Source organism: Cherax quadricarinatus, chromosome 62, assembly GCF_038502225.1.
Source record: "Cherax quadricarinatus isolate ZL_2023a chromosome 62, ASM3850222v1, whole genome shotgun sequence".
NCBI classification, from domain to species: domain Eukaryota; kingdom Metazoa; phylum Arthropoda; class Malacostraca; order Decapoda; family Parastacidae; genus Cherax; species Cherax quadricarinatus.
Window position 1 is genome coordinate 22,428,461 of NC_091353.1, and position 15,000 is coordinate 22,443,460.

At 45.8% G+C, this 15,000-nt stretch overlaps 1 long non-coding RNA gene across 1 annotated transcript in view; it reads right to left on the reverse strand.

Moving 5' to 3' along the window:
- Positions 1-692: 692 nt before the first annotated feature.
- Positions 693-15,000, reverse strand: part of LOC138854521 (uncharacterized) — a 56,979-nt gene continuing 42,671 nt past the window's right edge. Inside the window, exon 3 of the long non-coding RNA XR_011393728.1 lies at positions 693-737. This is a non-coding gene — a long non-coding RNA (uncharacterized lncRNA). The remainder of the gene's footprint in view (positions 738-15,000) is intronic.

Consider the following 15,000-nt stretch of genomic DNA (forward strand, 5'->3'; position numbering starts at 1 on the left):
CAGTAAAGATAAGCAAGTATTTGCATATGTGTCTTATTCATCTGCCCATCTGATACTGTGTATTGCAGTATGTCCAAATGGACATTCTCTGCGAGGTTATCCTCCTGGGCAGAGTGCCGGACACTGTTTATCCAACAGTGTTAATCTCTGGAAAACGTAAGCAGAAATTTAAGCTGAATATGTATAACACCGGGGTGATAAGTGGAACACGTGTGTAACGCTAGTATCTTTACTGTGGAGACGTTTAGCCGCAGTATACTTCGTAGAATCCGTACTAAGAAGGGCAAGTGAAGATCAAAGGGAGATTGGGTTACAATCAGTCCCTCAGTCTGAGTCGATGTAATCCAGTCCATCAGTCATGATGGACTGATTACATCGACTTAAACTGAAAGATTACCCCAATCCTTCTGTTCTTCACTATTTTTATGCTGGACTGATGAAGCCACTGGCTGGCGAAGCGTTCTCAATAAAGATTTCCAAATGTTGCGCAAGTCCGTCATTCACATTTGTCTAATTATTAATAATAATAATTTATCAATTTTATTAACATGAGTGGTGTATGCCATCAGCAATATAGCAAAGAGAGGTGATACTCACTCGATCGCTCCGCGGATGAAGACTGACCTGTGGGATTTGATCGCTTCCGCTCACAGCGATGATTTCTACGAACTCACGGCGTCTCTTGATACTGTCCACCATCAGTGTTGACGAGTCTCGAGTCATACCTACACCGATACCTGCGCGGGTATGAGGAGGCTTATTAATTACATAAGAAGAGAGGATGGAGATAAATGGTATAAAATGCGGACACGATGGAAAATATAGATACAAATGCAGAATAATGCGAACCATCATTGACTGCAGTGGGATTTATCAAGTCATAAATAGATCCGTGACTTGATAAAGCCCAATGTCAGAGCAAAACGTAGTCAATAAAGTTGCATTATACTTTAGGTATCGTATATATATATATATATATATATATATATATATATATATATATATATATATATATATATATATATATATATATATATATATATATATATATATATATTCATATATACATTCATATATATATTCATATATACATTCATATATATATTCATATATATATATATATATATATATATATATATATATATATATATATATATATACATATATATATATATATATATATATATATATATATATATATATATATATATATATATATATACTGCTCATATATATATATCGTGCCGAATATGTAAAACTGGTCAATTGGCAAGAACTCATTTAAATTAGTTCTTTTTCTAAATTTTCTCTTATACATTTAAAGATATATTTTTTCATTAATGTTGATGTAAAATTTATAATTTGCACCAAAAGGAACAGAAAGCTTACCTAACCTTATTACAGCAAGCGCAATTTATTGTTTAGCTTAGCAACTGATATATTTTATGTTTGTTTAATAATTTAATACTAAACAAACACAGTGAAATATATTTTTATCGTTAGATTCAGAATGATTTTGGAGAATTATTGCATAAAAATTTTCACTTGTATCTTATGTGGCAGAGATGAACGTTCCTATTTAAGCCAAGATCACCAAGTTCTGCCTATTCATATATATATATATATATATATATATATATATATATATATATATATATATATATATATATATATATATATATATATATATATATATATATATATATATATATATATATATAAAATGCTCTACCCAAAGTTCTCGCTTTATTGATAGTACCTACAAGTTTCATTCATCAGTAACTAGTGTCATACCAGTACTTCCCTGAATTCTTTCCTAAATCTAAATTTATTCAGCTTGACCACTGCTGCAGTCCTGTTTGGTTATATGCTTTCAGTACAGTAATTCAAATCCTTCATTTATTTCCCTCCATTCGTTCCTTCACAGATTTATCTGCGTAAGATAACGCAGTGAAGTCAAGTTATGAAGTAATTTTTCCATTTAGTTTCCCTAGAGGTGACCCTCATACCTGGGTGTGTGTTAACTACTAGGTTGAGGAGAAGCTGCAAGTGTAACTAGTCACACAAATATATCTTGAGCCTCCCGAAATCGGATCCAGGTACTTTCGGTTATGGGCTGACTGCACTGCCCACTGGCCTCCTCGTTGTGAAGACAGAATGCGCTTAAAATGTGCTGGGTGGCAGGGAGAAGCTATGATAATTACATTGAAACCTTAAAATATACGAAAAATAGAAAAATGTGGTTGCACCATCAACCCGGTTAACAAGAGACCAAGCTGAATGCTGAGACTTAAAAGAAAAGGTAGGAGATACTGAAAGGTCACCAGGAAGTTTTCTTCGTAAATAATAGCAGAAAAGTAGTTAAATAAAAGTAGGAAAGTGGAACAGTGGTATGGGATGGAAGAATAAGTGTACAACCATATATATGATGTACTTGTTAAAGACTGGACAACACAAGCAAGTCACCTCTTGAAACCACAACAGGTAACCACAAGCAGATGCTGGAAACAGCAGGCTCCAGGGATCTCGCTGAGGACTGAAGGAGGGATTAATTAAAATCTCTGGCGTTCTTTTGTGGACACACACACACACACACACACACACACACACACACACACACACACACACACACACACACACACACACACAGCGTGAATAGTGTTGGGTGGTGGAGCACCTGGACCGGAACAAGATTATAAACGACAGCCAGCACAGATTCATGGAAGGCAAATCCTGTGTCACAACCCTGGGATTTTATGACAAGGTAACTGGAAGTAAGAAATGAGAGGGTGGGTTGATTGTATTTTTACTTGGACCTGAAGGCCTTCTGACACAGTTTCCCACAAGAGATTGAGTACAGAAGCTAGGATCGGGCACATATAGCAGGAGGCACTGCAATGGATCAGAGAATACCTAACGGGGAGGCAACAAGCAGGTCATGGTCCGTGATGAGGTATGACCGGTTAGCGCCTGTGACGAGCCAGAGGGCCTGGTCAGTCCTGATTAGAGCTATTCTTAGGTATGTATGAACGACATGTCGGAAGGGATAGACTCAGAAGTACCCCTGTCTGCAGATGATGTGGAAGCTAATGAAATTAAATCAGATGCAGACCAGACAGTACACAAAGGAACCTAGACAGGCTGGATGCGCTGGTCCAGCAACTGGCTCTGATTCTAATCACCAAATGTAAAGTCATGAAGATCGGAGAAGGGCAAAGAAAACCGCAGACAGAGTAGGCTAGAAAGGCCAAGACTGCAAACCTCACTCCAAGGAGAAAGATCTAGGAGTATAATGCTGAGTACGTTGCCAGAAGCACATTAACCAGAATAACATAAACATGGGCGCCTGGCAAGCCTGGGAAAAGCGTTCAGTACCTCAGTAAGAAATCGTTAAGACTTTATACTGTGCAATCTGTATGGAGTACATAGCTGATTTGGAACCCACCTGGTAAACACGTCAGAAATTGCAGAAAGTGCAAGGTTTGCAACAAGGTTGGTTCAGAGCTAAAAGAAATGTCATCTGAAAAAGAAGGTTAAGGAAATCAGTCACAGAAGACACTGGAGGACAGGAGAGTGAGGCGAGACATAAAAGCAAACCATGCAAAATACTGCGTGGAGATAGATATGGTGGACAGAGACAGGATGTTCAGAGATGGACACGAAACAAAGGAGTCACAATTGGAAGCTGAAGACTCAGATGAATCAAGGGATGTTTGGAAGCATTTTCTTCAGCCACCGGAGTTGTTAGGAAGTGGAATGGTCTGGCAAGCGATGTAGTGGAGCAGGAACCATACATAGTTTTAAGACAAGGTATGATAAAGCTCCTGGGAGGAGAGGAGGACCCAGTAGCCAGTCAGTGAAGAGGCAGGGCCAGGAGATGATCTCGACCCTGCAACCACAATTGGGGTAGTACACAAGGAGAGAGCAGGAGAGGACCTAGTAGCGATCAGTGAAGAGGCAGGGCCAGGAGCCAGTCCTCAGCCCTACCTCCTGATAAATTGAGTACACACACACACACACACACACACACACACACACACACACACACATCACACACACACACAACACACCACACACACCCACACACACACACACACACACCACACACACACATACACACACCACACACACACACCACATACAAACACACACACATACACACACACACACACACACACACACACACACACACACTGCACACACACACTGCACACACACACACACACACACACACACACACACCCCACACACACTCACACACACACACACACACCAAGTAGCCAGAAAAACTCATGCATGCATCATGATCATGCATAATCATAGGCGCTTTGCTCTAAAGAAATCGATAAGAGAGAACTTGGAGCCATAGAGCCAAGATACATGGAAGGCTAAGATGATGGAGGTGGTACTGGAAAACGTCAGGTACCAACACGCAAGGAGACACTACTAGAGAGAGAGAGGATGAACCAGCAGGGCTGGACCTAGTATTCACCTTGGGTAATGCAGATATCAAGGGACATCACATGCGAAAGACCCCATGAGACCAGCGATCACGTGGCTTTAATCTTCGAATACAGAGTAGGCTAGAAGTGGAGGAAGCAGGAAGGCCAGGGCGAATGAAGCCAAACTACAAGAAGGGGACTACGGGAATGAGGAACTTCCTGAGCGGGGAGTTCATTGGGACAGAAGAGAACTGGCAGGAGGCCAGTTAATGAGATGATGGAATATGTAACAACCATGTGCAAGGAGGAGGCTGAGAGGAGAGGTTTGTACCCAGGGTAAAAGGAATAATGAAAAAGCCAGGATGGCCCGTGGTTCACCCAAAGGTGCAGGGAGGCAAAAACCAAGTGTGCTAGGGAATGGAAGAAATATGAAGGCCAAAGGACCCGGGAGAATAAGGAGAGCAGTCGTAGAGCCAAATGAATATGCACAGATAAGAAGGGAGGCCCAACGACAATATGAAACGACATAGCAGCGAAAGCCAAATCTGACCCAAGCTGTTATGCAGCCCATCAGAGGAAAACAGTCAAAGGACCAGGTAATCAGGCTAAAGGAAGGAAGGAGGAGAGACAACAAGAAATGACCGTGAAGTATGTGAGGAACTCAGCAAGAGATTCGAAGAAGAGTTCTGATGGAGACAGAAGGGAGCTCCAGAAAGACGGAGGTGGGAGTACCACCAAGTGCTGGACACAGTACACAACCGAGGGAAAAGTGAAGAAGCCTGGGTAGGCTAGATACCTCAAGGCAATGGGGTCAGATAACATCTCTCCATGGGTATTGAGAGAGGCAGAGGAGGCGCTATGTGTACCCCCTAACAGCAATATTCAATACATCTATCGAAACGGGGAGATTGCCTGAGGCATGAAGACAGCAAATGTAGTCCCAATCTTTAAAGAGACAGACATGAAGCATTAAACTACAGACCAGTGTCACTGACATATATAGTATGCAAAATCATGGAAGATTATCAGGAGAAAGTGGTGGAACACCTAGAAAGAAATATTGATCTCAACAGCAGCAGCCAACATGGTTTCAGGACAGGAAATCACCATGTCACAAACCTACTGGAGTTCTATGACTTAGTGACAGCAGTAAGACAAAGAGAGGGAGTGGAGTGGATTGCATATTCTTGGACTGCAAGAAGGCGTTTGGCTTACAGTTCACACAAAGAGATTAGTGCAAAAACTGGAGGACAAGCGGGGATAACAGGAAGGCACTACAATGGATCAGGAATGCTTGTCAGGAAGACAGCGGCGAGTCATGGTACGTGGCGAGGGTGTCGATGAGCAACTGTGATAGCGGGAATTTGGGAGTCGATCCTAGGACCAGTGCTGTTTCTGGTATTTGTGAACGACATGACGGAAGGAATAGACTCGAAGTGTTCCTATTTGCAGATGAGGTGAAGTTGATGAGAAGAATTCGTTCGATCGAAGATCAGGCAGAACCACAAAGGGATCTGGACAGGCTGCAGACCTGGTCAGCAATTAGCTCCTGGGTTCAACCCACCCCAAGTGCAAAGTCGCCAGAAGATTGGGGAAGGAGCAAAGAAGACCGTGGACGGAATTCAGTCTAGGGGGCCAGAGACACAAACCTCACTCAGGAAGATCTTGAGGTGAGTATAACAGACATCTCCTGAAAGCGCACATCAACCAAATAGCTGCTGCAGCATATGGGCACCTAGCAAACCTCAGAACAGCATTCCAAATCTTTAGGAATCGTTCAGGACCCTGTACACCGTGTGCATTAGGCCCATATTGGAGAATGCGGCGCTTGATCTGAAATCCACCTAGCCAAGCACGTAAAGAAACTAGAGAAAATGCAAGGTTTGCAACAAGACTAGTCCCAGAGCTAAGAGGTATGTCCTGCAGTGAGAGGTTAAGGAAATCAACCTGACGACACTGAGACAGGAGAATAAGAGAGGACATGATAACGACATACAAAATACTGAAGGAACTGAAAAGGTAGACAAAGACAGAATGTTCCAGAGATGGGACACAGTAACAAAGAGGGACACAGTTGGAAGTTGAAGACACAGATGAATCTGAGGATGTTAGGAAGTACTTCTTCAGCCTCAGAGTAGTCAGTAAGTGGAATAGTTTAGGGAAGCGATGTAGTGGAGGCTGGATCCATACATAGCTTTAAGCAGAGTATGATAAAGCTAGCGGTTCAAGGAGAGTGACCTAGTAGCGACCGAGTGAGAGGCGGGGCCAGGAGCTTAGAGATCGACCTGCAACCTCAGCTAGATTGAGTCTAACCACTGTAGTGCCACCACACACACGCCCCGCACACACCCCACACACACACACACCCCACACACACACACACACACCACACACACCACACACACACACACACACCCCACACACACCCCACACACCACCCACCACACACACCACACACACACACACACACACACACACACACACACACACACACACACACACACACACACCCCACACACACACACAACAAACACACACACACACACACACACACACACCCCGCACACCCGCACACGCACACACACACCCCACACACACACCCCACCCCCCACACACACACCCATCACACACACACACCCCAGCACACACCCCACCCACCCCCACACACACACACACACACACACACACACATACACACACATCACACACACACCCACCACACCACACACCCCACACACCACACACACACACACACACATCATTACACACACACATACACACACACACACACCCCACACACACACACACACACCCGCACACACACACACAAACACACACACACACCCCGCACACACACTCCTTTACCACACACACCCCTCTCCACCTCCCACACACCAGTCAGTCCTAGGACCAGTGCTGTTTCTGGTATTTATGAACGACATGACGGAAGGAATAGACTCCGAAGTGTTTCCTGTTTGCAGATGACGTGAAGTTGATGAGAAGGTCATTCGATCGAAGGCCAAACCAGAACCACAAAGGAGATCTGGACAGGCTGCAGACCTGGTCAGCAATTGCTCAGGTTCCAACCCACCCAAGTGCAAAGTCATGAAGATTGCAGGGAAGGGCAAGAAGACCGTAGACGGAATACAGTCTGAGGGCCAGAGACACAAACCTCACTCAGGAACAAGATCTGGGGTGGAGTATAGCACCAGGCATCTCCTGGAAGCGCACATCAACCAAATATGCTGCAGCATGGGCGCCTAACAGGCGCCTCAGAACAGCATTCCAACATTCCGACACCTCCACACCACACCCCACACACACCCCTCCACACACCTGCACACGCACACACACCTGCACACACCCCGCACACACCCCACACACACACACACACACACACACACACCTGCACACACACACACACACACCACACACACACACACACATACCCACACCCCACACACACACACCCCACACACACACACACGCACACCCCCGCACCGCACACCGCACACACCACACACACACCCCCACACACACACCCCACACCCCACACACACACATCCCACACACATCCCACACACACACCCACACACCCCACAAACACACACCCACACACTGCACACACACCTGCCTCACACCCGCACACACACCCTGCACACACCCGCACACACACACCCCTACTCCACCTCCACACACACACACACTCTCACACACACCCCACAAACACACACACACACACACACACACACACACACATTGAAGGAACTAGGACATGTGCAGGACCATACCAGATACCTGTGGGGCCAGGAACAGGTGAGCAGGAAGGACAAACCAAGAAGCATGAGAGGCCATAACTAGGAAGGACTGAAGGAAGGAACCTCCACAGGAAGGAACTAAAACACATCAGAAGATGCAATGGAGTCACAGTGGGAGGTGGAAAGGGAAGATCCGTGTTTGTCTATCATTCTGAAACCGAAGCTAAAGAAACATGATGAAAAAGCGGGAGGAGAAAAAAGCGGTGAAGATATCATGAAGGTGATAGGCGAGGACGCGAACCAGATTGGCAAATTGCTGGAGAATCGGGTGGTTCACAAAGAAAAGAATCCCAGCCTCTCAAAGTAATTTTCCAAGGCAGAATCAGCGAACCATGATCCTGCAGAGGAGAAAGCACGGCTGAGGCAAGCAGGAGTTCGGAGTGTAATACCTCGATCGAGACAGAACACAGGACGAAGGAAGACTGATGAAAGAGAGTGTTCAAAAACAGAAAGGAGATATAGGAGAAATGAAAAAGGAGAGCAGAATAACCCAGGATCATATGGAAGGACAAAGCACACCCCCAGAAACACCTGCAGAAGGACTCAGCCATGACACCCCAAGGCAACTAAACAATCCAAACCAACCGCTGCACCGATCCCTCTGTTCCCACCCTCCGCACCACAATTACAGTATTAGAATAGAAGTTGAAGGTTTGGTACAGAAATGCAGATGGATTAACGAATAAGCTTGTGAGGAATGGCACGAGAAAAGAATCAATGAGAAGTCCCCAGACATCATAGCAGTTACAGAAACAAAACTCAGAGACAATAACAGATGCAATCTTCCCAACAGGATACAGATCGGAAAGATAGAAGAGGCAGAGAGGAGAATTAGGGTTATATGCTCACATCAAAAAACAGATGGAAATTCGAGAAAATGGAGAAGCGCATGAATGAGACAGAAAAGACTACATAAATGAAGTACACTTCAGTCTGAGGAACACAAAGTGGTCATTGCAGTGTGATGTATAATCCACCACCAAGAGAACTGCAGGGAGGCCAGAGGAATATGAAGAGCAACAGGCAATGGTGGACACACTTGCTGGGGTGGCAGAGCTCCTCCAGGAAACAAAGTTGCTGGTTATGATTCAGCCACAGGGAGATTGACTGCAGCGGAAAACCTGGAGCCACATGGGGGTCCAGAATATGGAGGCAGGATGTTGGACGTGGTGCTGGAAAACCTCATGCACCAACATGTTAAGGAACACTACCAGAGTGAGAGGAGGATGAACCAGCAAGATTGGACCTTGTATTTCACCTGGACAGCTCAGACATTGAGACATCAAGTATGAGAGTCCTAGGAGCTAGCGACCACGTGGTTCTGTTCTTTGAATACATGAGGCTGCAAGTGGAGAATAACAGAGAGTTGAATGGGGAAGCGCTATAAAAGAGGACTGCCAGGGTTGAAGAACTTCCTGTAAGTCAGTGGGACAGAGAACTGGCAAGCTGATAAAATGAAATGATGGAATGTGCCAACAACCAAAATACAAGGAGGAGGCAGTGGAAGGTTTATTCCCAAAAGACAACAGTAACAACGGGAAGACGAGCCCCTAGTTTGCAGAAAAACGTGCTAAGGAGGCAAAAAACAAGTGCAATAGAGAATGGAAAAAAGTACAGAAGGCAGAACACACAGAAAATAGGAGATCAGTGAGCCAGGAATGAGTATGCACAGGTAAGGAGGGGCCCAGCGACAGTATGAAAATGACATAGCATCAAGAATCAAGACTGACCCGAAACTGTTGTAGCCATCGGGAGGAAGACAGCAGTCAAAAGACCAGGTGATCCAGTTAAGGACCAGAGGTGGAGAACTCACAGAAATGATCAGGAGGTAATGTGAGGAGCTGAACAGGAGAGATTTAAGGAAGTTTTTACAGTAGAATGAGGAAGGCTGTGGGAAGACAGCCTGGAAGGGGACATCAGAGAATATACAGAGTATTTGGATGACATCACGAATAACTGAGGAGAGAGGTGAAGAAGCTCTAAGTGACCTTGACACCTTAAAGGCGATGGAACGGACATCTCCCATAGGTCCTTGAAGGGAAGGAGCAGAGATGCTGTGCGTGCCTCTAACCACAATCTTCAACATCCCATGAAGAGCTGAGCCTTCCCCCACAGAAATAAACAGCTAATGTAGTCCCCATGTTTGAAAAGGAAACAGAAACGAGCGCTAAACTACAGACCTCGTCTCTGGCTTGTATTGTGTGCAAAGTCTGCCCAGGAGAAGATTATCAGGAGGAGAGTGGTCGAACACCTGGAAAGGAACAGGATTATAAATGAAAACCAGCATGCATAGGTTCATGGAAGGCAAATCATGTATCACAAACCTCTGGAGTTTTATGACAAGAGTAACAGAAGTAAGACACGAGAGAGAGGGGTGGAGTAGATTGCGTTTTCTAAGATTGCAGGAAGGCCTTTATTACAGTTCCCACAAGGGTGGAGTGCAGGCTGGAGGAGTCAGGCGCATGCCAACAGGAGGAGCACTGCAATGGATCAGGAATACCGGGAGGCAGCGCGAGTGGTACGTGAAGAGGTATCACAGTGAGCGCCTGTGACAGGCAGGAGTCCAGGGAGTCAGTTCTAGGACCAGTGTCTTTTTTGATATATGTAGGCATTGTGAAGTAGACTCTGAAGTGCTCCTGTTAGCAGATGATGTGAAGTTGATGGGAAGAATTAAATCGGATGAGGATGAGAGGCAGGACTGCAAAGAGACTTGGACAGGCTGGACATGTGGTCAGTAACTGGCTTCTGAATTCAATCCAGCCAAATGCAAAGTCATGAAGATTGGGGAGGGGCAAGAAGACCGCCAGACAGAGTATAGGCTGGAGTGGACCGAACTACAGACCTCACTCAGGAGAAAAGACCTTGGGTGACCATAACACCGAGCACATCACCGAGGCGCTAAGCGGAAGCGCTGCTGCAGCATGCAGGCGCCTAGCAAACCTGAGAATAAGCGTTCCGATACCTTAATAAGGAATCATTCAAGACACTATACACTGTGCATGTTAGGCCCACATACTGGAGTATGCAGCACCAGTCTGGAACCCACACCTGGTCAAGCGTCGAAGTTAGAAAGTACAAGGTTTGCAACAAAGCTGATCCCAGAGCTCAGGAATATCGTACGAGAAAGGTTGAAATCGGACTGACGACACTGGAGGACAGAAGGGTCAGGGAGACATGGTAACGACATACAAGATGCAGGGGAATAGACAAGGTGGACAGAGATAGGATGTTCCAGAGGGGACACAGGGACAGAAGTCACAACTGGAAACTGAAGACTCAGACGGAGTCACAGGGACATTGGAAATATTTCTTTGCGTCATAGAGTTGTCAGGAAGTAGAATAGCCTAGCAGAAGTGAAGTAGTGGAGGCAGGAACCATACATAGTTTTAAGAAGAGGTAGCAAGTACAGCTCAGGAAGCAGAGAGAGGGACCTGGTAGCGATCAGTGAAGAGAGCAGGGCCAGGAGCTTAGACTCGACCACTGCAGCCACAGTTAGGTGAGTACAATTAGGTGAGTACTCACACACTCTAAAACACACACACACACACACACACACACACACATACCATTCTCTACACACACACACACTTTCTCACACAAATAGATGCTAACATATACATACAACAGGTCTAGTGTCTAATCACATGCTTAGGACAGGAAATGGTAACACACACACACACACATACGCACACACACACACACACACACACACACACACACACACACACACTACAATGGATCAGGAATGCTTGGCATCAGGGCGACACAGCTAGTCATGTGGTACGTGGCGAGGTGTCAGAGTGGGCACCTGTGACAGCGGGGTCCCCACGGAAGTCAGTCCTAGGACCAGTGCTGTTTCTGGTATTTGTGAACGACATGACGGAAGAATAGACTCTGAGAATTATCCCTGTTTGCAGATGGCGTAGGTGATAAGAATTCACTCGATCGAAGACCAGGCAGAACTACAAAGGGATCAGACAGGCTGCAGACCTGGTCAGCAATTGGCTCCTGGAGTTCAATCCACAAGTGCAAAGTCATGAAGATTGGGGAAGGGCAAAGAAGACCGCAGACGAATTACAGTCTAGGGGCCAGAGACTACAAACCTCACTCAAGGAAAAGATCTTGGGGTGATATAACACCAGGCACATCTCCTGGGCAGCACATCAACCAAATAACTGCTGCAGCAATGGGCGCCTATGAAACCTCAGAACAGCATTCCGACATCTTAATAAGGAATCATTCAGGACCCTACACCGTGTCGTTAGGCCCATATTGGAGTATACGGCACCAGTTTGGAACCACACCTAGCCAAGCACGTGAAGGGAAACTGAGAAAGTGCAAGGTTTGCCAGCAAGACTAGTCCCAGAGCTAAGAGGTATGTCCTACGAGGAGGTTAAGGGATATCAACCTGACGACACTGGAGACAGGAGAGATAGAGGACATGATAACTGACATACAAAATACTGAAGGAGGAATTGACAAGTGGACCAAAGACAGAATGTTCCAGAGACTGGACACATTAACAGGGACACAGTTGGAAGTTGAAGACACAGATGAATCACAGGATGTTAGGAAGTATTTCTTCAGCCACAGAGTAGTCAGTAAGTGGAATAGTTTGGGGCGATGTAGTAGAGCGGAATCCATACATAGCTTTAGCAGAGAGTATGATAAAGCTCACGGCTCGGGAGAGCGACCTAGTAGCCGATCAGTGAAGAAAGCGGGGGCCAGGAGCTCAGACTCGACATAACCTCAACTAGGTAGTACACACACACACACACAAGCACACACAGAGACACACACATACACACACACACACATACACACACACACACACACACACACACACACACACATCCACACACACACACACACACACACACACACACATACACACACACACACACACGCACACACACACACACACTACACACAAGCACACACAAACACACACACACATACACACACACACACACACACATACACACACACACACACACACACACACACACACACACACACACACATTAGGTGGCCTTAGAGACGGAAAACCAGAGATCTGGTAGAAGAACCCAGGAGGGAGAAAGGGCCACAGGAGTTAGAGCTCCCAAAGGAGGAAGAGTGGGAAGGAAGATAGTAGAGAGCTTGGCGAAAATGGAGGAGCGGATAGCTGAAGAGTGCAGGAAGTGGGAAGTACAGGCCTTAGCAGCAGAAGCTAGGATGCAGTGCTTAGAAGAAACTGCAAAGCCTGAAACAGATTAGAGACAAATGACAATTCAGATGTGACATCCAGGAAATTCAAAGTCGAGGCGCAGACAAGGGGATGGTAAGCAACAACGGAGACATACCGTACAGGAAGGCCTATCAGACCCCGCGTGAGGCCAGGGGAAAAGACAGCGAGCACACTGGAGTCAAACGACAGGTCTGAAGACAATGATGGAAATTCAGAGTCAGGCGCAGACAAGGGGATGGTAAGCAACAAACGGAGACATACATTACACGAAGACCTATCAGACCCACGTGGGGCCAGGAAAAGACGATACAGGCACACTAAGATCCAAGCGACAGGTCGAAGAAAATGAGAGTTTGTTATATGCAGAGGTTCTAACAGCCAACTGCAGTAGCAAAGGGACAGCTGGCCAGGAAAGACAGTCCACTAGAATAGATGTTTCCAGATACAGCCAGGACTGAAGGCAAAACATGTCAATGGAAGAAACAAAATGCCTCAGAGGAAGCAGATGGAGACTCAGTGGGAGGAGAAGAAATGAGTCAGTTTTTGTGTCACGGTCAAGAAGCCAAGAGGCCAACTTTGAAGAAATAAAACAGGAGGAGAAAAAAATGATTGGAAGAGCATCATGAAACAATGGGGAGGGCAATACTGGCCCAGGTGACAAATTTTCAGAGGTGGGTGGTTTTGTGAGTGGAAGGAATCTGACCTGTCAGGTAACTTTCAAGGAAGAATCAGTTTGAATCAGGATTCTGCAAGAGAAAGCAAGACTGAGAGACAAAGAGGAGTACCAGAGAGTATACATAAACCAGCGACAGAACACAAGAAGAAAGGACTACACTGAAGAGAGAGTACAGAGACCTTGAGAGGAACGAGAAGCAATGAAAATGAGCAGGACCCAGACACGGGAGGAAGGGCAAACACACCCCACAGAATCTCCCCACCAAAGACCCCACACCGCGACATTCCCAGCGCAGCTGAGCAACCTATACTCCAACCCACTCCTCTTCCCTCTGCCACCAACCCCATATCTAAGCCTCACCCCAACAGCTGTCCCTTGGGCATTTCTGACCCCACCCCATCAGCACATACCCCACCTACACAGCCCCATAGGCCCCACCAGGCTCCCTCCCCAACTTTAATATACTTGCAGTACAATGATAGAAAAGAAACTAAGGTTTGGTACACAAATGCGGATGGAATAATGAATAAACATGAGGAGTACAGAATAAGAAAGAATCAGTGAAAAATCCCCAGACATCATAGCAGTCCACAGAAACAAAACTACGCTGAGATAATAACAGACACAATCTTTAACGGATATCAGATCCTGAGGGAAAGATAGAAGGAGTAGAGAGGAGGAGGGTTGCACTGCTCATAAAACTAATGAGGATTTGAGGGAAATGGAAATGGACATGATTGGAGAAAGAGACTACATTATGCAGGTACAATTCAGTCGGAGAACATAAAGTAGTCATTGGAGTGATGTATAACCCACCACAGAACTAGGAGGCCA